The sequence below is a fragment of the Ciconia boyciana genome, chromosome 3 (genome assembly GCF_034638445.1).
Source record: "Ciconia boyciana chromosome 3, ASM3463844v1, whole genome shotgun sequence".
Taxonomy (NCBI): domain Eukaryota; kingdom Metazoa; phylum Chordata; class Aves; order Ciconiiformes; family Ciconiidae; genus Ciconia; species Ciconia boyciana.
The window spans coordinates 4,184,429-4,205,688 of NC_132936.1; the positions used below are offsets into that span (position 1 = coordinate 4,184,429).

Genomic DNA, 21,260 nt, shown 5'->3' on the forward strand with positions numbered 1-21,260 from the left:
GCGATATAAAATGCCCATATAGTAGCGTCCCTACCCACCTCACCCAGTTAAATTAGCTAATTAAACAATAGCCTGAAAAATGTACTCTATGGGTATCAATCCCACCAGAAGGTGGGATTCACCAGAAGGTGGGATTCACCCTACGGGTATCAATCCCACCTTTTCTGATGGGTGCAAGGGAAACAACGAGTAGGTATTTACAGGTATTTTCAGAAGATGCCTGCATTCCTGCTGCAATTGGTGGGGAAGCGTGCAGCAGTATGAAATACAGGATGAAAACTGGGTGACCTAATGGATTGACTTCTCCTAAAGTTGCAGAGGGTCTGGCCACAGAAGAGCCCTCCAGTGCTGCAGCGAGTTCCTCAGCCATGGGCCTGACAGCCACAGACATCTCCACTAGACAGTTCTCAGCTTGAAATCACCATGATGGCTCCTGAGAAGTGTGTGCCAGGTGGAATCATTAGAGCTACATGTCCTCGAGTAGGGATATGCTGAAGAAGATGTAGATCCATCTGAGTGGCAGATAGCAATGAGGGAGAAGCTTCTACCATCGTGCGAAATGTCTGTTCTCTCCTTTCAGTAGGCTCAGAAAACTATGAATCTTTCCCTGGGACTCACATCCCAGGGCATGAGGGCATGAGGAAGGGAGTATGCATGAGAAAGGAGGACATCTCTTTAATTTAGAATTCGTTAGTGAATGGGCCTGAGCTAGCTCTGAAGTAACCCGGGACACTAAAATTGTGGGAAACATCTGCTTCCCCCAAGCACTTATACAGGTTTGTGTTATGGCAATGTAAATCAGAAGAATTTGACTGCAGTTGGGGTGCAGTGCTCCTCAAACTAGCTGAAAACCAGACCTTATTTATAACATTGTAAGGGGTTGGAAAGGGGTCTTGGGGGAGAAATGGGATGTTCTGCTGAGAAATTTGAAAATTTCAGTTCTATCAAACTCATATCGTACAGACATCGATATATTCTGCTTAAAAATAAAAATGAACACAGCAAAGCCAAGTGTCCAGAAATATCTCCTGCATCTCTTCAAGACATTTTATGGCCCTAGTAGTGTATCATCTGTCTAACACACAAATATACCCCTATGTGGAGACACCTGCTTTAATTGTCCAAATCTTTGAGCTGACTCCCACCCCCAGGAAGGATTTGGTTGCCTGAACATAGTATCGGTATAGATGTCCTGGAGCATCCAAGATATCTGCATGGGAAAGAGGTCTATGGGATACTCAGACGCTTCTGGAGAGGCAAATATAGACCAGGCAGCATGTCCCATAACACAACACTAGACGCGTGAATTTAGGCAGCTGAATCTCTCCCATTATGCCATGCAGTTGGAAACTAAGCAAGTACCAGAGTGGGATAGATGAGGAGAGATGCCACTGCGAGGTGGTTGGCGAGGAGCGGGCAGCAGGTGAAGCTCCCCGTGACCACATCTGAGGCTGCACTTCTAGAAAACTGTGTGCTGATGGTGGGGGGAAGTCTAGCAGAGACCAGTGGGACTGAATAGCTAAAAAAAATATGGGCTGTGGAGAAAGAACTGTATTTCCAGGAAGGAAACAAGCTGAATTTCCAGCCTGGCCTAGGGATGGATTGTCCTTCGCTGAGCAAAATGCATCTCCAGCCTGGCTTTGCAGCTTGTGGAGCCCATGAGCTAGTTCATGGCTCCCTCTTGTGGGAGGACATGCTGGAGGAGGAAGGGACAGCAAAGCCCTTCTTATGGGTTTGCTCGGATGGAAAGATAGGTGCCTGCTTCTTTGCTCCATCTTCAGCATTAATAATTCACAGAGTAAATACGTGACTACTGTTAATATGTCTGGACAGCAGGGATGGCTTTTGGTTGCAGACACCAAATTTTAGGGCCCACATTCAAGATAAGTGTATAACTATAAAGTTAGGCTTTTTCTAACTTCATATAATTTTATATAACTTCATAAAACTTTCTAACTATAGTAATAATCGGAGCTCTGCTGCCTAGGGCGCAAGCAGGCATCTTCCTTGTAGACACATTCAGGTGTCTAAAGCAGCATCCCTCCCCAGGAGACCTTCCCCTAGCACTTCATGCCTTGCTAATCAGTGCTACCTCGTACAGTTGGAGAGCAGTAACCACATGATGCCAGTTATTTCTTTTAAAAATAAAACTCGTTTCAAAAGCTTGAAAATGAAGGATTTCAGAAAGTCTTCTGCTGAGATTTCTCTTTTCACAAGTGAAGAACATTTCCATGTAGATAGGTACCCTACTGCTAGCCCAGGTGAGATTGCTGTGACTTACTTCCAAACAATTATCCACAAATAGAAATCTAATAAAGTTCAGCAGCGGACTTTGTCTCCAAATGAATATTGTGTATCATCTCATGTATTTGTATACAGTACACACATATGGTGAAGACGTCGCTCATTGGCTATGCAATTCAAGCAAACTGCCTTAAGTGTAGCTAGATAACTATATCCACTGAAGAAAAAAATGCATTTATTAAACTAGCACTTATGCCATTCCTCATTTGGTTGCTGTAGTTTTTATTTGCATTTGTTAATCATTTTCTCATTTTTTATTCTCATTTCTCAAGGATTTTCTGAAATTGATCATTCTTAATAATAACAATAAAGTCTGCTTTACATCACAAACTTCTATACTTATATTAAATAGTTTATTTTCTTTAAAAGGAAAGAGGCATATTAGTAATGGTGTCAGAGCTCCAATATTTTCAACATGAGCTCTGGGGCAAGGAGGAACTGAGTGCAAAGATGTCAGAATTTGTGACACTAGGAAGAAGGTAGAGTGGTGAGGATCAATGTCGGATGAAATGGTGGTGGAGGAAAGCAAAGATGGGTTGAGCAGGAAAAAAAAAATGCTCTGAAAGAGAAAGGGGATGGGACAGATGGAGGCGCAGCCAGGAGGAGTCCTGCAGGAGGTCCGGATGAAATGGGACATTCTTGAACAAGGTGTGACAACAGCTGTTTTTGAGAAAAATGCCTGATGGATTTCTGATAGAAAAATGTCTTATTGCTGGCAGAATACATGACAGAGCAAGGGAATAAGCCAGAGCCAGGGCAATACGCAAGGCTGGTTACTCACCACTTCCAGAAGGACACCAGGGCAGCCTGATTCCCATCACCTCCACCATGGCCAGGCTGTGGGCAGGGTTAGGTCAAGTCAGGCAGGACTCAGCCCTGCAGTCTCCTGCCGCATTGTTCATTGCACCACTGGCCCCAGCCCTTTGCCCATGTGGTGTCCCCACCATGTCCCTGCCGCAGCCAGCCTAGTACCCAGCAGACTTCCTCCAGCATGCTGGGGTGGGCATGGAGTTGGAGGGGAAGAAGGAAAGTTTAATCTCCTCTCTGACACCTTTGTCCATGACAACTTTGTACTAACCACCCATGGGGAAAGGACTGGGCAGCCAGAGCTGGCAGTGAACCTTGCCAGCACTGTTGGTGGACCTCGCCTGCACTGGTGAGATATCTTGCTGTCCTTGCAGAAGGTCCAGCTGCCATTCCCAGCCAAAACAGGGTTTGGTTACCTACATCAGGAGCTGTAGTGTCCATCTGTGACTGGGCTGAGCCCATGGTCTGTCTGCTCTTCACACTGTCCACCAGCATTTCTGGGTATGTACTCAGAGCCCACCTCAGGTTGTGCTGCAGGAGGGGACCTGGTCCCTTCTCTGTGTTCTGCCCTGGACAGTCATCCTCCCTCAAAGCATCCCTGAGCCTGCACTGACCCTGCAGATCACCCCGTCCCACCCTGCACGTTCATCCTCCAGCCTGGACTCCTCTCTGCAGCCAGGCCTTGGCCATTCTTCCCCTCCATAGCTGCAGCTGAGGGGTTCCTGGACACCCCGGGGGTGCTCACCATGGAGAAGACATCCCAACTGCCCAGGCTGGGGTCCATGCCAGGGAGCCATGTCCCTCCATCCCGACCTCGTGGCGCAAGGGCAGCGCGTCTGACTCCAGATCAGAAGGCTGTGTGTTCGAATCACACCGGGGTCAGCCATGGGGCACCACTGGCCACCTTCTGTATTGCCCCTGCTTTTCTCTGGGGCTGGTCTGGGTGAGGGGCAGGGCTCCGCAAGGCATTGGGCAACTATAGGTGGGCCCCTCAGGAACGGCTGGGCGGCAGGGAAACTGATGCCCAGAGCTTTCCTTTGAGCCAGGCTGTGCTGGTTGGAGGTTATGGGTCATGAGCAGAGTGGAAGCCATGCCCAAATGAAGGAAAGACATGAAAATGACTGGAAACAGTGATCATGGATTCACCAAAACCAAACCACTCTTGACCAGCGTGATAGGTTTCTTTGAAGGGATGATTTCCTTGGTGTTCAAGAGGAGGCCAAGGAACATCATTTAGCTTGACTATGATTTGCTCTCTGACAGGGTCTCCCAGACTTACCACTGTAGCAGGACACAGGCAGAGTGCCTAAGCTGAATCACAAGGCAAAGCAAAGCGGCTGGACCAGCGGGCCAGGGGGTTGCGGTCAGTGGCTGGCAGTCCAGCTGACGTTCCTCACTGCTTGATGCTGCATTGGATGTTACTTGGTGTCTTTGTGATGGGCGCAGAGCATGTTCTACAGAACGAAGGACATGGGCAGCCTGTCGGGGGCACGGGGCTGGTGAGGGGCTGGGGCCAGTGGCGCAATGGACAACGCGCCTGACTACGGATCAGGAGACTGCAGGTTCGACTCCTGCCTGGCTCAACACTTTTAGCCTGGTGGCAGCTCCTCCTGCTCCCTCCCTGAGGGCCTTTCTTCTCCTGCCCATCATCCATCCTCCTGGGTCTTCTGCAGGGCAAAAGTGCTGGGGCGTCCTCTTGCCCTGCAGGAAGGAAAGAGTTCCTCCAGACCTGTCAGTGGGGCTGGGCACCTTGTCTCATCTCTCTCCTCTACTCACTACTGACATCCCTCTATTCCTACTGCTTACTCATGTTCCACACTGGGAATACTGCACACAGCTTTGGGGCCCCCAGCTGACTGATCAACTGGACATTGATCAACTGGAACAAGTCCAGTGGAGGGCCACCAAAATTGCCTGGTGTTGGTTCCATGGCTTCTCCTCATACTCGCTGTATGAGGAGAAGCCATGTGAACTGGGTTTATTTCGCCTGGGGAAGAGGAGGTTTTAATGAGGACCTGATAGAAAACTTCCAGTACCTATGAGGAGGTCGTCAAGCCAGGCTCTTCACAGTGTTTCATGATGAAAGGATGAGACACAATAGCTATAAATTGAAATGGGATGTTCTGTCCAAATATGAGGTAAAAGTATTTTCCCAAATTTTTTGTCACTGATGAAGGTGGGAAGGAGAGAGGGATAGAGAGAGGGAGTGAAAAAGGGAGGGAGCTGCAGCCAAGGCATGGGAATGGGGACTCGGCAGATAAGTTTTCAGTTGGTGCAAAAGGTGCCTGGTGGGTGCCAGAGTTAATGACTGAGGCTGGGGAGACATCTCACTTGCCCCGCAGGAGGCTCAGCTGTAATGCCCAGCTTATCAGGGTTGGGGTCAGCCCTGGGTCTCCTGGGAGCTGTAGTGGCCAACTCTGGGGTGGTCCCCATGGAGAGCACATCCCCACCACCCAGGCTGGGTCCGTGCCTGGGGGCTGCATCCCTCCATATCGACCTTGTAGCACAAGGGCAGCACGTCTGACTCCAGATCAGGAGGTTGTGTAGTTGAATCACACCAGGGTAAAGGTTCCTCATTTCTTCAGGGTGCTGTTGGGGTGCTTCCTCCCCACGTGGCAGGACTTTACTTTTGTCCTCTGTAAGGTTCATGAGGTTCCTATCAGCCCATTTCTCCTGCCTCACAAGGCCCCTCTGAAGAGCAATCCTGCCCTCCAGCATATCAGCCTCTGCTCCCAATTTGATGTCATCCAGAAACTTTCTGAGTGTGCACCCCATCCTATCATGCAGACTGATGAAGACATTTAAGAGTACCAGTATGAGTATCAACACCTGCAAACTCCATTACTAACAGGACACTTGCTACATTTCTAACTGGTGATCCCAACACTGGGTCTGGTGGTCCAGACAGGTTTTCACCCACCTTCTTAGCCTCTCATTCAGTCCATATCTTTTCAATCTGGCTACAGGAAGAAGACTCAGAGACCCTATTTAAAAGTTAAGATAAACAAGTGTTTCTTTCCGAGGTTCCAGCAAAGCAGGCAGTTGGGTAGGTCAGGTAGGACCTTAGTAAATCTATGCTGGCAGTTTGCAACTACTTTTGTGTCCTTCATGTGTCCATTTTGCTCAAGTGATTCCTGACTTGATCATCCTCTGCCATGAATAATCCACTGCCATAGGCTCTGTCAGAAGGCAAAGGGACGTAAAGCTGAGAGCAGACCTCATGAATAAAGACAAAAGCAGAGAAGGCATTGAGTACCTCAGCCTGCTCCGTGTCTGCTGCTATTTCCCTCCCTCACTCAGAAGTGTTCCCACACTTCCTTTCAATTGTCTTTTGCTGCCGATGTGGTTCTAAAAGCCATTTTGTTGACCTTTCACATCCCTACCAATCTCATCTCCAGATGAGCTTTGGTTTTCCTGTGTCAGCAGCTAATTCTAGCCATCAGATTGAGGGAATGATTATCACCCTGTTTGACAGTTGTGGGACTACATCTGGAGTCTGTGTCCAGTTTTGGGATCTCCAGGACAAGAAAGACATTTACAAATTGCATTAAGTCCCAGAGATGGTCATCCAGGTGAGAAGGTGGTGGAGTGCCTGATGTGGAGCGGCCTAGAGAGCTAGGTTTCTATAATATGGAGAAGAAGAGGTCAAGGAAGGATTATAATCTTGTTTTATGCTCTGTGTGCCTACAGAGACAGTGGAGCCAGGCTTTTCTTGTGGACATAAAGGATGGAGCTCAACAAAACCAGATTACATCAAGGAAAATCTCTATTAAATGATAGGAAAAAAATTTCACACATCAGAGGTCACGCATTACAACAGGATCCCAGAGAAGTTTTGGAGTTCCCATCCTTGGAGACATTCAAAGCTCAACTAGCAAAATGACCTAATGTGAAAGACTTTTGTGCTCTAAGCAGGGGATTAGATCACTTGGCTTCCGGGGATCTCATAAAATCTAATTTTTTCTATACTTATCTAAGTCCTCTTGCATCTCCCTGCTCCCCTCACAAAGCCCATCCAGCGATGGGAAGCCCCCAGAGCTCCAGGAGGACCAGGGCCAGTGGCGCAATGGACAACGCGCCTGACTACGAATCAGGAGATTGCAGGTTCGACTCCTGCCTGGCTCGCCATTTTCCTGCCCACAGCCTGGCTGTGGTACTGATGGCGACAGGGGACCTCTTTCTCCATGGTGGCCTGCCTTTGCCTGGAGTTTCTCCCTTCTTGCTGGGCTTCCTGCACAGCAAAAGCTTCCTTCGCATCACGGGAGGCTCTGACTGGATATACTGGCAAAAAAATGTCACTGTGAGGTGGTAAATCACTGAGAGAGGAGCCCAGAGAGGCTGTGGACTCTCCATCTTCGGAGTTATTCAGAGTTCAAGCAGGCAAGGCACTGATCTGAGTGTCATAAGTTGAACAGAAATTTGGACTCGAGACCTCCACATGTCATTTCCAGCCTGAATCACTCTATTATTCAATAGGAAGTTCCTGCTTCCATGTTCTTTTGCTGCTCCATCCCACGTTGGCAGGCTTATGGGCTTGTCACCACCTTTGTGGTACCTTCACCCTGCATGTGGCTTGGACAAGGAAGGTCAAAGATGCCCGTGTACAGGCTAGCCCATACCAATTGGCCATCAAGCAAGATCTCACTAGCCACAGCTCACCTGCTCTGCCCTCTGTCATCAGGCAGGAGTAAGTGGAGGACAAAACAGGTGGCCTTGGGCTGAGCTCAACCCTCAGCTATACACCACGGCTCCAGAGACCCCTGGGCTGCCCCAAACTCTGCGTTGGCTGGGAATTGTAGCCACACCTCCCATGGGGCAGGCAAGATGTCATCTCCAACCCACCAGAGCCGCTGAGGGGTTGAAGGCCACCATCTGCCCTTGCTTCCTGGCATCCCTGGGGGGGGACTCAGCACAGGCACCACTTCTCCTGGGTGGTAGGACCAGGGGGACCAATACTGACCTCTCCCTCATAGGTGAGTAGGGCAAGGCTGTCATGGATGAGGCAGGAGGGAGCTAGGTGAGATCTTGCCACTTCCCGTTGACCACCAACACATCCAGGTGGCACGGTGGAGGCACAGGGTGGGACCAGAGGCTGGGGCCAGTGGCGCAATGGACAACGCGCCTGACTACGGATCAGGAGATTGCAGGTTCGACTCCTGCCTGGCTCGCCCTGAAACTGCTTGGAGGTCACAGGGGACAGCTGTCTTCATGAGGTCCTTCCCCTTCCAGGCTTTTTTCCCATCTCTCTGACATCAGCTTCACAGGAACATCATCTTGCGAAACACTTCGTCAAAGCTGCGAACATGCCACCTGCTTGAAGAGCCACCACTCCTCAAGTCCTTTTTGGCCTGGCCTGCTGACCTCTAGACTGCTGAGCAGCAGGATTGCTTCTCAGGTCTCTGAGTGTGTGTTTTCCTCGTTAGCCCTGTGCAGATCTGTCTGCCTCCCTGAGCACTACTGGGTGAAAGCTGGCTGAAGCCTCACTAGTAACAACTGTGGGTAAGGGGTGGGTGGAAAGTGGGCTGGGACGTTGGGCTTGAAGGATTGTGGTCAGGGGCTGGAAGTGTGAATGGTGGTTAATTGCTCCTAGTGCTCCTCAGGGGTCAATGCTGCCACTGATACTATTGAGTATCTTCACTGACATACTCAGTAATGGGATAGGATCCTATGTGAGTTCATGGATGGCACCAGTGGGGAGGGGAGCAGCTGACACTGGCAGGGATGATGTGATGGTGTGCTCCCCCCGCCCCCCAGACCTTTATCTCCTGCAACCCTGCTTAGGTGATAACCACCAGTGGTGATTGTAATGGATGCATCTGGTCACGGTGGCTGCATCATCTCAAAGTGGCTTCAGGAGACAGATAACACCACGATAGCCTAGGGCTATTGTGCAATGCACCCACCGAAGAAACTAAAATCTGTGGTCGGTATGCAAATATGACTACAGGTCAATCATCTTACCCCCATAAATAGTGAGCAGCCCAAGAGCCCTTTGAGCTCTCCTGCATGGCAGCGGGCTGCACGCCAGGATCTCCCCTTGAGCAGGGACGCCTCTCAAGGTTACTCCTCGAGGCTGAGAGTTTCCTTGCCGCAACAGATCCTCGGTAAGTGACTAATAGCATGCTAAACTTTGAAATCTTAGCTGAGTGATATAAAGGATTGATTGCGCATATATAATCCTTTAGACATAAACCGTTGACCAAGTCTGGGACTAGGACTGGATCCAGCCGCACCTAGACTCCTCTCTGAGAAGGAGTTTAGAAAGCAAGGGGATCCTTTCCGAACCTCATGACTCAACGGGAGGGTCTCCCTGACAGTTTTGTCTGACCCTGTCCTCTATGCAGTAAATAATCAAGTGTGCCTCGCCATCAAATCTTGTTAAACCACTGTCACATTGAACTTTGTTAACTCCCTATTCTGTATCAATAAACTATATTTTTACTTCTCTCTTGCGAGTGAAGTGCACTCTCACTCCATCCGCAACAGACGGCTGTCATTCACAGTGACCTGGGCAGGGTGAAGGAAGTTCAGCAAAGGTAAACAACATGTCCTGCCTCTGGGTCGGGATAAGCCCATGCAGCACTACAGACTGTCAAGAAAACAGCTGTGCAGAAAAGGGCATAGGGGGTCCTGGAGAACAACAACTTGGGCAAGAGTTAGCAGCGGGTCCTTGCACCCATGAAGGCCAACTGCATGCTGGGCTATCCTACCAAAAACATAGCTACCAGCTCAAGAGGAAGGATTATTGCTCTCCATCCAGCACTTCTGAGGCCATGGTTGGGGCACTGTGTTCAAGACTAACCTCCTCAGTGCAAACAAGACACTGACAACATGGAGCAAGTCTAGCTTTGTCCTTTTCCATACTTCTCCACACCTCTTTGAGCTTTTCCCCCAGTTAAAGTTTTTTAAGGCCATACTTTTGCCTCTTCCTGTCTGATATACCTTGTAGTCTCCTGAGTAATCCTAATTCCTAAAATAAGATTGCAAAGTTATAAATATTAGGGTTCTGAGATGTGTGGGTGCTGCACGCCTCCACCCAGACCTTGTGGCACAAGGGCAGCCTGTCTACAACTGGATCACAAGGTTGGGTGTCTGAATCACGCTGAGGCCAGGCTTGGGACAGTGCTGTGGGCAGGTGGCCTGTCCATGCTTTCATGGGGCTCATCAATTTGCATGCATAATTTCGCAAGGCATTGACAAATTGCAACAAGACCGATGTGGGACTCAAAGGTAGTTGGGGACCAAAGCACTCGATCTGCCAGGACAGCCTGAGAGTGATGGGTCTGTCTAGCCTACGGGGGAGCCATTGAGGAGGCATCTTCATCCTGCTGTGGCATTTGCTCTGGTGCCCCTGGCTGAGGTGTGGGCCCCAGCTCTGCCCATTTTGGGGTGCCCAGCCCCACTGACAGGTCTGGAGGAACTCTTTCCTTCCTGCAGGGCAAGAGGACGCCCCAGCACTTTTGCCCTGCAGAAGACCCAGGAGGATGGATGATGGGCAGGAGAAGAAAGGCCCTCAGGGAGGGAGCAGGAGGAGCTGCCACCAGGCTAAAAGTGTTGAGCCAGGCAGGAGTCGAACCTGCAGTCTCCTGATCCGTAGTCAGGCGCGTTGTCCATTGCGCCACTGGCCCCAGCCCCTCACCAGCCCCGTGCCCCCGACAGGCTGCCCATGTCCTTCGTTCTGTAGAACATGCTCTGCGCCCATCACAAAGACACCAAGTAACATCCAATGCAGCATCAAGCAGTGAGGAACGTCAGCTGGACTGCCAGCCACTGACCGCAACCCCCTGGCCCGCTGGTCCAGCCGCTTTGCTTTGCCTTGTGATTCAGCTTAGGCACTCTGCCTGTGTCCTGCTACAGTGGTAAGTCTGGGAGACCCTGTCAGAGAGCAAATCATAGTCAAGCTAAATGATGTTCCTTGGCCTCCTCTTGAACACCAAGGAAATCATCCCTTCAAAGAAACCTATCACGCTGGTCAAGAGCGGTTTGGTTTTGGTGAATCCATGATCACTGTTTCCAGTCATTTTCATGTCTTTCCTTCATTTGGGCATGGCTTCCACTCTGCTCATGACCCATAACCTCCAACCAGCACAGCCTGGCTCAAAGGAAAGCTCTGGGCATCAGTTTCCCTGCCGCCCAGCCGTTCCTGAGGGGCCCACCTATAGTTGGCCAATGCCTTGCGGAGCCCTGCCCCTCACCCAGACCAGCCCCAGAGAAAAGCAGGGGCAATACAGAAGGTGGCCAGTGGTGCCCCATGGCTGACCCCGGTGTGATTCGAACACACAGCCTTCTGATCTGGAGTCAGACGCGCTGCCCTTGCGCCACGAGGTCGGGATGGAGGGACATGGCTCCCTGGCACGGACCCCAGCCTGGGCAGTGGGGATGTCATCTCCACCAGGACCACTCCAGGGGCATCTGGGCCACCACAAGAGAAGGGCTATGGGAAGTGGAGAGGACAGGACCACCCCTTGAGGAGATGACGGCCAAGTCCTGCCCACAGCATGGTGACCAGGCTGGAGGGTGAAAGTCCAGGGAGGGATGGGGCAGAGGTGCAGAGGGAACAGCATAGGAGCAGGATATGTGGGGGCAGCTGAGCTCCAGGACACTCCATCCTCCCGTAGGGAGGAAGGTGACCCCAGCCAGGCCATGCAAAAGATGTGAGGGTCCCTCCTGCCACAGGGCTTGAGGTGGTGGTTGTGCATCTGCCAGGCGAGTGGGGCCTCTCTCCCCAGAGAGGTGGTGGGCCACCATTCCTCCTGTCCCTCTGGAGACACCACACTCAGGAGCTTGTTTCTCCTGGGAGAGACCCTGCAGGGCTGCTCTGGGCAATGGTCATGTTTAGGCCTTCCTCCTCTGAAGTACCTCATTTAGAGCCCTCCTCGCAGGCTTAGCAAGGCAGCTGGCAAAGATGCTCCCACTCCTTTGTCAGATGAATTAAAAGTCCCCTTCCTTCAAAGAACAGCCCATGCCATAAAGTCCAGGATGACATTTTGTCAAAGTGTCCCCCAGCCCTGACCTCGTGGCGCAATGGTAGCGCGTCTGACTCCAGATCAGAAGGCTGTGTGTTCAAATCACACCGGGGTCAGGATGTCCCACCTCCATGCAGTAGCACTGTGAGATGGGCAACTCCCAGGCAACTTGTTTTTGCCCTCCCACTCTGTACCCCACAGCCCTGGTGAAGGGCAGTAAATGAGCCATGGCAGAATGATCTTTCCTTGCTGGACCAGTGTTGGGAAGTATCTGGAGATCTTCAGCCTTCCCTTGTCCTATGTGTACAAAGGAGACAGAATTAGTGGACATCCCAGCTGTGACTCCACATCTGGGTACCACTTCTCCTGGTCCCAATCCCCCTCCAGAATGGCAAGGGCATCTGACTCCAGATGAGGATTTCTGCAAAAAGCCAGCCTGCAGCCTACCAATCCATAGCAGGGTATACTATCCATTGCAGCACTGGTCCTTGCAAGCCTGGCACCCTGTGGCAACATGTTGTCTTGTTGCTATTTGTGTTTTTTGCCTCCCATCTTATCACTGTGCACTTTGAGAAAATCTACACCCATCTACTCCATACACTGCTGTGAGGTGGTTGAAGGTTGGGGTAAGATCCCTTTGTGTATTCTTCCTCAGGTTGAATAAATCCAATTCTTTCCACCTGTCCTCACATCTCAAGTACCCAAGTCCACCACCACCTTGGTAGCTCTCACTGGACTTGCTCCACTATGTCAGTGTCTTTCTTTTGATTCTGTTGAAACACCTGGCTGTGAGGAACTGAAACCCTGCTGCCAGGACTAGTCATCAGGATCTTTGACACTCTACTTACTCTCTTCCTGCTGTCCCCTGCATTTCTTGGTGAGATGGACAGAGGGGATGGAGGTCTGGGAAAAAAGGAGACTCAAAGCTATGGGAATGACCTTCTAGGAGCTTTACTTCATTAAAAGTAGATGAACTCTTTTAAGGTGTCCTGGTTTTGGCTGGGATAGAGTTAATTTTCTTCCTAGTAGCTGGTATAGTGCTGTGCTTTGGATTTAGTATCAGAATAATGTTGATAACACGCTGATGTTTCAGTTGTTGCTAAGTAGTGCTTACACTAAATCAAGGACTTTTCAGCTTCCCATGCTCTGCCAGGTGCAGAAGAAGCTGGGAGGGGACACAGCCAGGACAGCTGACCCCAACTGGCCAAAGGACTATTCCATAGCATGTGATGTTATGCTCAGTATAGAAACTGGGGGGAGTTGGTCGGGGGGGGCAGCAAATGCTGCTCAGGGACTGGCTGGGTGTCTGTCAGCAAGTGGTGAGTGGTTGCATCACTGTTTTTTTGTTTCCCCCTGAGTTTTGTTCCTCTCTCTCTCATTATTTTCCTTTTCATTACAATTTATTATTGTTGTTGTTGTTGTTATTATTATATTTCAATTATTAAACTGTTCTTATCTCAGCCCACGAGTTTTCTTACTTGTGCTTTTCTGATTCTCTCCCCCATCCCACCCTCCCCCACCGGGAAGGGGGAAGGTGAGCGAGTGGCTGCATGGTGCTTAGTTGCCAACCAGGGTTAAACCATGACATGAGGGCTCTTTAAAGGTGAATTTTAAAAGACATAAACAGGGGGCATAATGAAAAGAGGCAATGGAGAAATGAGAAAGGCAAGAAAAGAGTAGGAGGAAAAAAAAAAAGTAACTTCTCCAGCTGTGCCCACATCAGGGGTGCACCCTCCCGCAGGAGGTCCAGGCTGCTCTGCCTGTGCCAGAATCAGGCATTTAGCAGGAAGAAAAGTCCCACAGTTCTGCATCCTGCTCACAGAGGAGGACATTGATCCAAAAGTCCGTGAGAACAACACAAGTGTGGGACTCACGTAACAAGGCAGCCTTGAGGTCACACCTCCAACGAACTCAGGCATGTTCCTGATGTTTGGACAACAGCTGAATGGTGATATCTGAGCATAGTACTGGACTAACATCTTCAGAAGCTCATGTAGCCACCCAAATGTTATTTAGCCAGTGAGGAAGATCAGCTAAGGGTATCTGGTAGATGGAGCATCTCAAAAAGGTCATTTCCGTGGAGTCATGGGTGGTGGGATTGCATGTGGGCTTTGGCAATGCTGCTGGCCTGAAAATGCAAGGGCTTAATCTACCTGGACACAGGCTGTCCTGTTCAACCACCTAGCCCTGGAAGACCCCCTTTCTGCCCATAGCTTGCCTCGCACCATCCACAAGTGTCTTGGGGGACGGAGACAGAGGCAAAAATAAACAACCCCTGCGGTCAGACCACGCCACAGCTCTACAGAGCCCTGTGGATGCCCTAAGCCTGACATTGCCTGGAAATCACAGCCACAGACAGAAGGCAGAAGAATCTGATGAACAAAGGAGGGCAAGGTCCTTCAGGGTGCTTCCACTGTTCCTAACCCTGTACCAACAAACTAAGTGTGGGTTCTTCCGTGACTGCCATTCTCACTTATCTGATGAACATAGACCTAAGGGCAGTAGAAACTGATGTCTCCCATGTCCCAAAACTCCTGGTGTGTCACCCATGAGTTGAGTGAGCAGAAGATTTCATTAGTAGCTGTCCTCCAGATGTCGCTACCTCACTGTTGTTTAATGCCCTTGGCTCTTCCAAACGCAAATAAGCAAGGGGAGCACCCAAAGGCAGGGGAGATGTGGACCAAATGCCCATAGCTGTGACATGGGGAAAACATTGCAGCTGGAATCTGTACATGCCAAATCCTGTATGTGCTGAGTGCATTCACTCAGCTGCGATAGCTGCGGAACCAGGGGCAAGATTTATACCACCACTCTGTCTCTGTAATGTGATTTTTCTGTCCCTTTAACTTCTCTGAATGGAAGGAAACTCAGGTATCTCCTTTTGCAGATCTTCCACAGCTGAAAAAAACCCAATATAGTACAGGTTACTGGATGCTTTTGCTGGGAGTGCTAGCACACTCTTGAAAGAATGGTATCTGGTGAGAAGTATTATTCTGGTATACTTCTAGTTAGAAGTATTATTTTCACTGCAGCCAATGGGAACAGTTTTTACATTTCATAAAAAATGCTGAGATTTACAATTATTCTCACTCTTCAACTGGCTGAACTTTTAAGACTTTTTAAAGTCTTTTTTTTTTAAAAGCAGGAGTGACTTGAGTCACAATATAGGCAAGAGCTGGCTGGTGATGAGGTTTAATCAAAGGGACAGTTTACCAGGCAGCAGAAATTGATGTCTCCCATGCAAGGGAAGTTGTCATAGGTTACTTAATAACCAAATTATTTAATAATCTTGAGGCTTTTTGAATTTTTCTAGTTAAAACACTACCTTGCATAAACAAGGAATTTTTGAGGCCATATCAGATAGGGAAGTGTGAGGGAGAAAGGCTTAAAAATATTTGATAAAGTTGTAAATCCTCGTAACAAATGCTGTCTCAAATATATCTTTATTTTCCAATGAAAATCCAGTTCTCAGAAAATTGCAATCAGTCCTATTGAGGTCCATTATACAAAACAGTTTACTCTCAACATTGACATACTATGAGCTTGACCAGAGGAGGACATGAAGCCTGTGAGCACAAGCCCAGCTTTCCTGAGTTGTGACCCCTGCTTACAGCACTAGATAGGGTCCAGCTCTGGTTTCTGTGTCTGGTGAAAATAATTACGGATACTTTAAATATGTTGTCAGGCAGCAAAAATTTTTTCTGGCTGTATAAGCATCTGTGCCACTCCTGTGTCACTGGGCTATGGTCACTTCTAGCACGATCCCACGACTGCACTGAAGTTTCATTTTCATTTCCCTCTACCCTGTTGACTCAAGACTCAGCGTCTAAGTTGAGGACAAGGTCGCATCTCCCTGTTAGTGATCAAGGTAAGGTCATTTTTGTTTTGCTGGACCTTTTTTAAGGATAAAGATCCTCCCATTTGTGGAGGAAGGCTAACTGCTAGGCACTGGTTCCAATAACAGGGTCTTAAGCCTCTTTTTCCCTCAGTACCCGAATCACCAATGAAGCGGCTGCTGGAGAAGTGATGGAGTCTATTAAGATCTAAATCCCAAGCTTTGGGTCTCTTGTTTTCTCTGGTCAGGCCTCTCCCTGGAGACTCTCATCCCTATCCCTATTTACATCTAAGGCTCACCCAGGATGGAGGTGCCACGGCTGTGACTGCCGGTCATCCATGGGGTGCCCCAATCTTCAGTGTGTGGATGAATTTCTATAAATATCTTCAGCAATGACATGGAAAAAGAAGCAAAGAGTGAAATCTCCTGGTCTGCAATTTTTATTTCAGATACTTAAAAGCTGTGCCAGTTGCAAGGAACTTCATAAAATGGAATGAGTATGAAAATAGATTATAGAAGTGCTTCAGTACATTACATCTAGGGGAAAATAACCCAGACTGTCACACTGGACTGGCAGTTACAACCCAGGAAAGATATCTTGACATTTGCAGACAGCAAACTTGTCGACCTTGCTGCCATGGGAGGCTGTGAAGATAGACAGTACCAGCAAGGTCAAAAGGTCTAGACGTAGATGGCCCAATAGGGCATTGCTTTGTTCTTATGTTATAATGTGAGGTCAAGGTTGCCCCAGCAGAGAGTTGTTGGGGTTTATTTCTTTCCTAATATATATATTTTGGTGATAGCATGTGGCTGATATCAGGAGGCAGAACGGCTTTCAGATAATACACTGATATCTTTAAAATGAGACCATAAACCAGATGTGGCATGAGATGGATTATCTGCCAAGACATCCACAAGAAATGGAATACATTCCATTTCTTTGGAATGATTTCAGGGCAAAACGTCAATAAAAAGGACTCGAAGCAATTTCTTATATCTACCTCTGTTGCAATCCCCAAACCTGAAAACACACACACACACAAACTCATGGTTGCACCTTTCTCTTAGATAGGGGTTTTTTTGAGCCAAAAGGGTCTAATTTTTTTATTCCACTATTTCCACTAAATCTTCAAATCTCTTTGTGACACCAGGTTCAAGACCTGCATTCATAATGATTTTTTTTAACCTCTCTTTGCTATTTTTCAGTTGTTTTTCCAGGTGCAGACCCAGCATATACTCCTAAATGAAAATCAAGTTGTGTCCTTAGGAACTGGACAAATGTCAGAACAAAGTCCAAAAAGACCTAGGCAGAGCACAAGGACCACCCTTGGGAGCAGCCACCAATGCTGATAGTGAGGTGCAATCAAGAGTAAAGTTTTTAAATGGATAAATGTCTAAATGAGAGGGATACACATAGAGCTCATCAGTGTGAAGGTAACTCTTCTTCTAATAGTATTCCCTGCTCTATCACAGTTCACTGAGTTTTCAAAGCCCCAGAAGCCTGCCAGACACTTTTCATGCCTTATGGTTGCAGTAAAGAAGTCATTATGTGAATTTCTCCTGAGAAAGAAAGTGCCACGATGCAGCTGGAGCACATGACCCTGCTCAGCACATCATTCCCCTTCTCTCAAGGTTGATAGAGGAATAATACCAAAGAGTTCTTTTCCTTACAGCATCTCAGATGTATTGGCGTCCCCTGGGACAACAGAGCGTTGTCACCATTCATACATTAATTCTTACAATACCCCTGGGAAGGAGGAGAGAGAAAACCTTCTCCTGGTTTTACCAACATGGGGATGGAAAGACTTTCTTGGGAACAGGCTGTTGAAGCAAGGAATCAAATTTCTGTCTTTGGAGGCTCCACATGTGGCTCACCATGCCACCCCTGAAAGGCTCTGCCCTGACCAACCTTCTGTGAGATCTTAGGCAAGTCATCTCATATGAAAGTTAGGAAAGGTTGTGCCGAGTTGTTCCACATCTACTCCAGGGTCCTGTCTCTTAGAGAGGCCCAGATGTCTACAGAAAAGATTAAGAAAAAGAAAGGCAGAGCCTCATATTTTCCTTGATAGACTCTCTGAGCTTCCCCTTGACACTTACTTCCAGAAATGGGACGGGTTTGTGTGTTTACCACCCTTCCAGGGTGTTTTCCTGGGAATTTGCCTGATCATTTTCAAATATACGAACTGCCAGAAAGAGGATTGTGAACAATTTTTCTCATTGCTCAGGAGAGAAAAGGACACACAGATGATGGTGCCAGAGTAGCTCAGATACCTCTTCTGTCGCTGTCCCAAATGATTTAAATTTCCTGTAAGGATCAATTAGTTGCACAATTACCCAGAAAACCAAGTTCAGCTGCCACTGAATCATGTGCAATATTTTAACAAGACTCAGCAGATTCCTGGCTGCTCTCCCCTCCTCTGCCTGCTTCTCTGTGTGCCTCTATTTCCCTTTCCAGTTGGTGACTTCCCGCTAGGGGAAGGGCTTGTCCAGGTACCAGGTGGGGTACAACAGAGACTACCAAATTCCAGTGCAAAGGAAATCATGATTAACAAGGCATGGAGAGCTGTCTATAAAAATCTCACTGTTCCAGCCTACAATACATTTATTTACGTGTTTACACCAGGAAAAAAGGCAAAATCCACTGCTTATCCATTTCCCCAGCAGGGTGAGCTCCTTACTTTGTACAGCTGAAGAAAGGCAGGGGGAAAGCCATGCAGATGCAGCGTACCTGGGTAACTTTTATTCCCCCATCTGAAAGAGCTGACAGACCTGGCAGACCTTCTCACCTTGCTATTATCAGTATACTTCTCATAGGTGCCTGATCTCATGGCCATGTTGTTCTCTCAGCACACCCTTTTCACAAGGTTTGTGTCAGTGGAAGATGAACAACTGTTTCTTAGCCTTTTGTGCATGGAAAATCAACCAAATTTTCTTTCCTTTGTATGAACTTTTCCCTGGGATTTTGTCACTTATGCAAGAACAGGAGCTGGCTGCCAGATGAGAGTTAGTGCCACAGCTTGCTTGCTTGCTAGCTTACTTGCTTGCTCCCTTCCTTCCTTCCTTTATGCTTCTGAGATTTTAAATCATATTCCTGTGCTCAAAACTATTCTTGCAACTAAATCACTATGCAAGACCTATGTCCTTTATACTGGTGAAATGGCTGATCAATGAAAGAACTGTTGTAATCAAAAGGGCCAATTAGTTTGTAGGGGAAAAGCCAGAGGTTTCACTTATTTGTGGTGTGATTGCAGCAGCTTTGGTCCAAATAGTATACCAGCATAACTGATGAGTGTTTTGGGCAGGAGGAGTGAGTGGAGGGGAAGGGGAGAGGAAAGGGCTCTATTACCCTCTCCTGGGAGAACATCCATAATAAAATTCCCTGGGGCAGCATCATGTCCATGTTGGCAAGTAAACCAGTGTAGGGGCAGAGGTACAGGACCATGTATCTATAATATCAGCTAACCTGGACACAATTTGGGCCCAGGCCAACTAACACCGACCCAAACTATTCCTGGGCACAGCTGGGGATTGGCATGGGCCAGGGACCATTCCCAATAGATAGTTTTAATTCAGCCACCTTGTTCTGGAGGGTGAAAGAGTTTAACAGTATGGATGTGGTCAGCCATCCTAGTTGCCTTAGGAATGGTCCCCGTCATGTTTAGTTGCATGGCTGACACAACTCTCCTTCCCGTTCATCCTCTGACAACTTCCTTCCACCCACTGTTGGACTGGCTCCACTGTCACCCATCACCAGACTCCATCAGCACACAGGAAGGTATGCCAAAATAACTTCTGGCATACCAAAATTTCCCTGTTTGTCATCTATCCTTCTGCCCCAACCCAATGGAAGGAGTTAAACAGAACAGAAAACCCAGATTTTAAGGCCAAATATGTACCTATTCACAATCAGCTTCAGATGATCTGTCTAGGCCACCAGAGGACTCTGCCTTGCAGGTCCTACCTAAAGAGCAGTGATCTGTGAGGTTTGCCTGTGAAGAGGTGACACATTTTTGCATTGATAAGGAGTTAAGCTTTTTGCTATGTTTTTATAATTCCTTACCAAGGCCAAACCTTTACATATGCTCTTTGAACCAACACCCACAAAACCATACACAGTGCCCCTCTGAAGGGCTGGAGATAACGGTGAAGGCTGGGTGAAACTGTGTTTTACACCCCCAGCAAAGACGTGGGCGTGAAAAGTGTACAGAGGACTCTTGAGAAACACAGCCCATAACTCTGCTAGAAAGTCTTGGCCTTTCCAAAGGTCATTTGCCTGGCAATGTCTGGCTCATTACCCAGGAGGAATCCCACCCTGGGGGGGTGGGGATTGAGGTGCTGACATTAAAGGCATGTTTTCCCAGCAAAGTCATGCACAGGGGAATGGGAGCTATTAGCTGTGGGTGGCTCTGTGGAGACCTTTATGCAGAAGGCTGGAAGTGATCCTCTTAGCTGCTGCAGGGTTGGGTCCCTGCAAACAGCCTTTAGCATTTTGTTAACTTCAGCAGATGAAAATCAGGTTGGCTTATGCCCTATGGGTGTGTCTGTGAACAATGGAGTTAAAAAATTAACAGCTCAGTGGCTTCCCTTTCCTTTTCAGGGACTCTTTCAGGCTGGCCTCTGCAGATGTTGCAGTATCAGTCCTGCTCCCAGCTAAGACTGGACCAAGCCTCATCCCCCAGCATGGGCACAAGAGTGGTGGGGAAACACCATCCGTGGATGGGGAGATGAAATAAGGAGAGAGGCAGAGAGCAGATTTACATGGTGCTGCCAGTGGCTCACCTGATAGGTGCTTATCTGTCCTTATCCTCAAGGAGATATTTAAGGGACGCAGACAGCAGGTATCAAGGAGATGCTTAGTGTCCTGTCTCTGACCTCTAAGAAACGGCATAGTCATATATTGAGGTGTTTTCAACCCACAAAGGGCACAGTTCCAGGAAGAAAATTAACTGAAACTTGTCTTAAACTAGAAATTGGGAAGCAAATATTTTGGCGATGAAAGCACAAGGAAAGAGCTCTTGGTCCCCAGCCAGGCACTGCCCCTTCTCTTCCCATCTCCAGCAAACGTAGCCCACTGGCTGGTAGAAAGCAAATACCAAATTCACCTCCAGCCCCTGTGTGCATTACACAATGCACTGATTAGTTCATTGGAAATTGATTACGTACTTGATTACGTCATGGTTTACATAACCAGGTTTTGCCTGTGATATTGACCTCAGAAGATGTGAGCTGCTTTCCAGAGGGCTAGAAATGAAGAACTAAGTAAATTGAAGTAACTAGGTGTTTATTATAAGGGAGTCTTCCAGGTGGCTTGTTTTCTTTGTTCTTTAAAGGGTTGTATTTCAAGGCAT

General features: G+C 48.3%; 7 non-coding genes across 7 annotated transcripts; 5 read left to right on the top strand and 2 right to left on the bottom strand.

Moving 5' to 3' along the window:
• Positions 1–3,921: 3,921 nt before the first annotated feature.
• On the top strand, positions 3,922–3,993 carry TRNAW-CCA (transfer RNA tryptophan (anticodon CCA)). The gene has a single exon. It is a non-coding gene; the product is annotated as a tRNA-Trp (tRNA).
• A 628-nt stretch (positions 3,994–4,621) lies between these two features.
• On the top strand, positions 4,622–4,694 carry TRNAR-ACG (transfer RNA arginine (anticodon ACG)). The gene has a single exon. It is a non-coding gene; the product is annotated as a tRNA-Arg (tRNA).
• Positions 4,695–7,163: 2,469 nt separating this feature from the next.
• TRNAR-ACG (transfer RNA arginine (anticodon ACG)) lies at positions 7,164–7,236 on the top strand. Its single transcript has one exon. It is a non-coding gene; the product is annotated as a tRNA-Arg (tRNA).
• Positions 7,237–8,206: 970 nt separating this feature from the next.
• TRNAR-ACG (transfer RNA arginine (anticodon ACG)) lies at positions 8,207–8,279 on the top strand. The gene has a single exon. It is a non-coding gene; the product is annotated as a tRNA-Arg (tRNA).
• Positions 8,280–10,666: 2,387 nt separating this feature from the next.
• On the bottom strand, positions 10,667–10,739 carry TRNAR-ACG (transfer RNA arginine (anticodon ACG)). Its single transcript has one exon. It is a non-coding gene; the product is annotated as a tRNA-Arg (tRNA).
• A 628-nt stretch (positions 10,740–11,367) lies between these two features.
• On the bottom strand, positions 11,368–11,439 carry TRNAW-CCA (transfer RNA tryptophan (anticodon CCA)). The gene has a single exon. It is a non-coding gene; the product is annotated as a tRNA-Trp (tRNA).
• Positions 11,440–12,121: 682 nt separating this feature from the next.
• TRNAW-CCA (transfer RNA tryptophan (anticodon CCA)) lies at positions 12,122–12,193 on the top strand. The gene has a single exon. It is a non-coding gene; the product is annotated as a tRNA-Trp (tRNA).
• Positions 12,194–21,260: the final 9,067 nt, after the last annotated feature.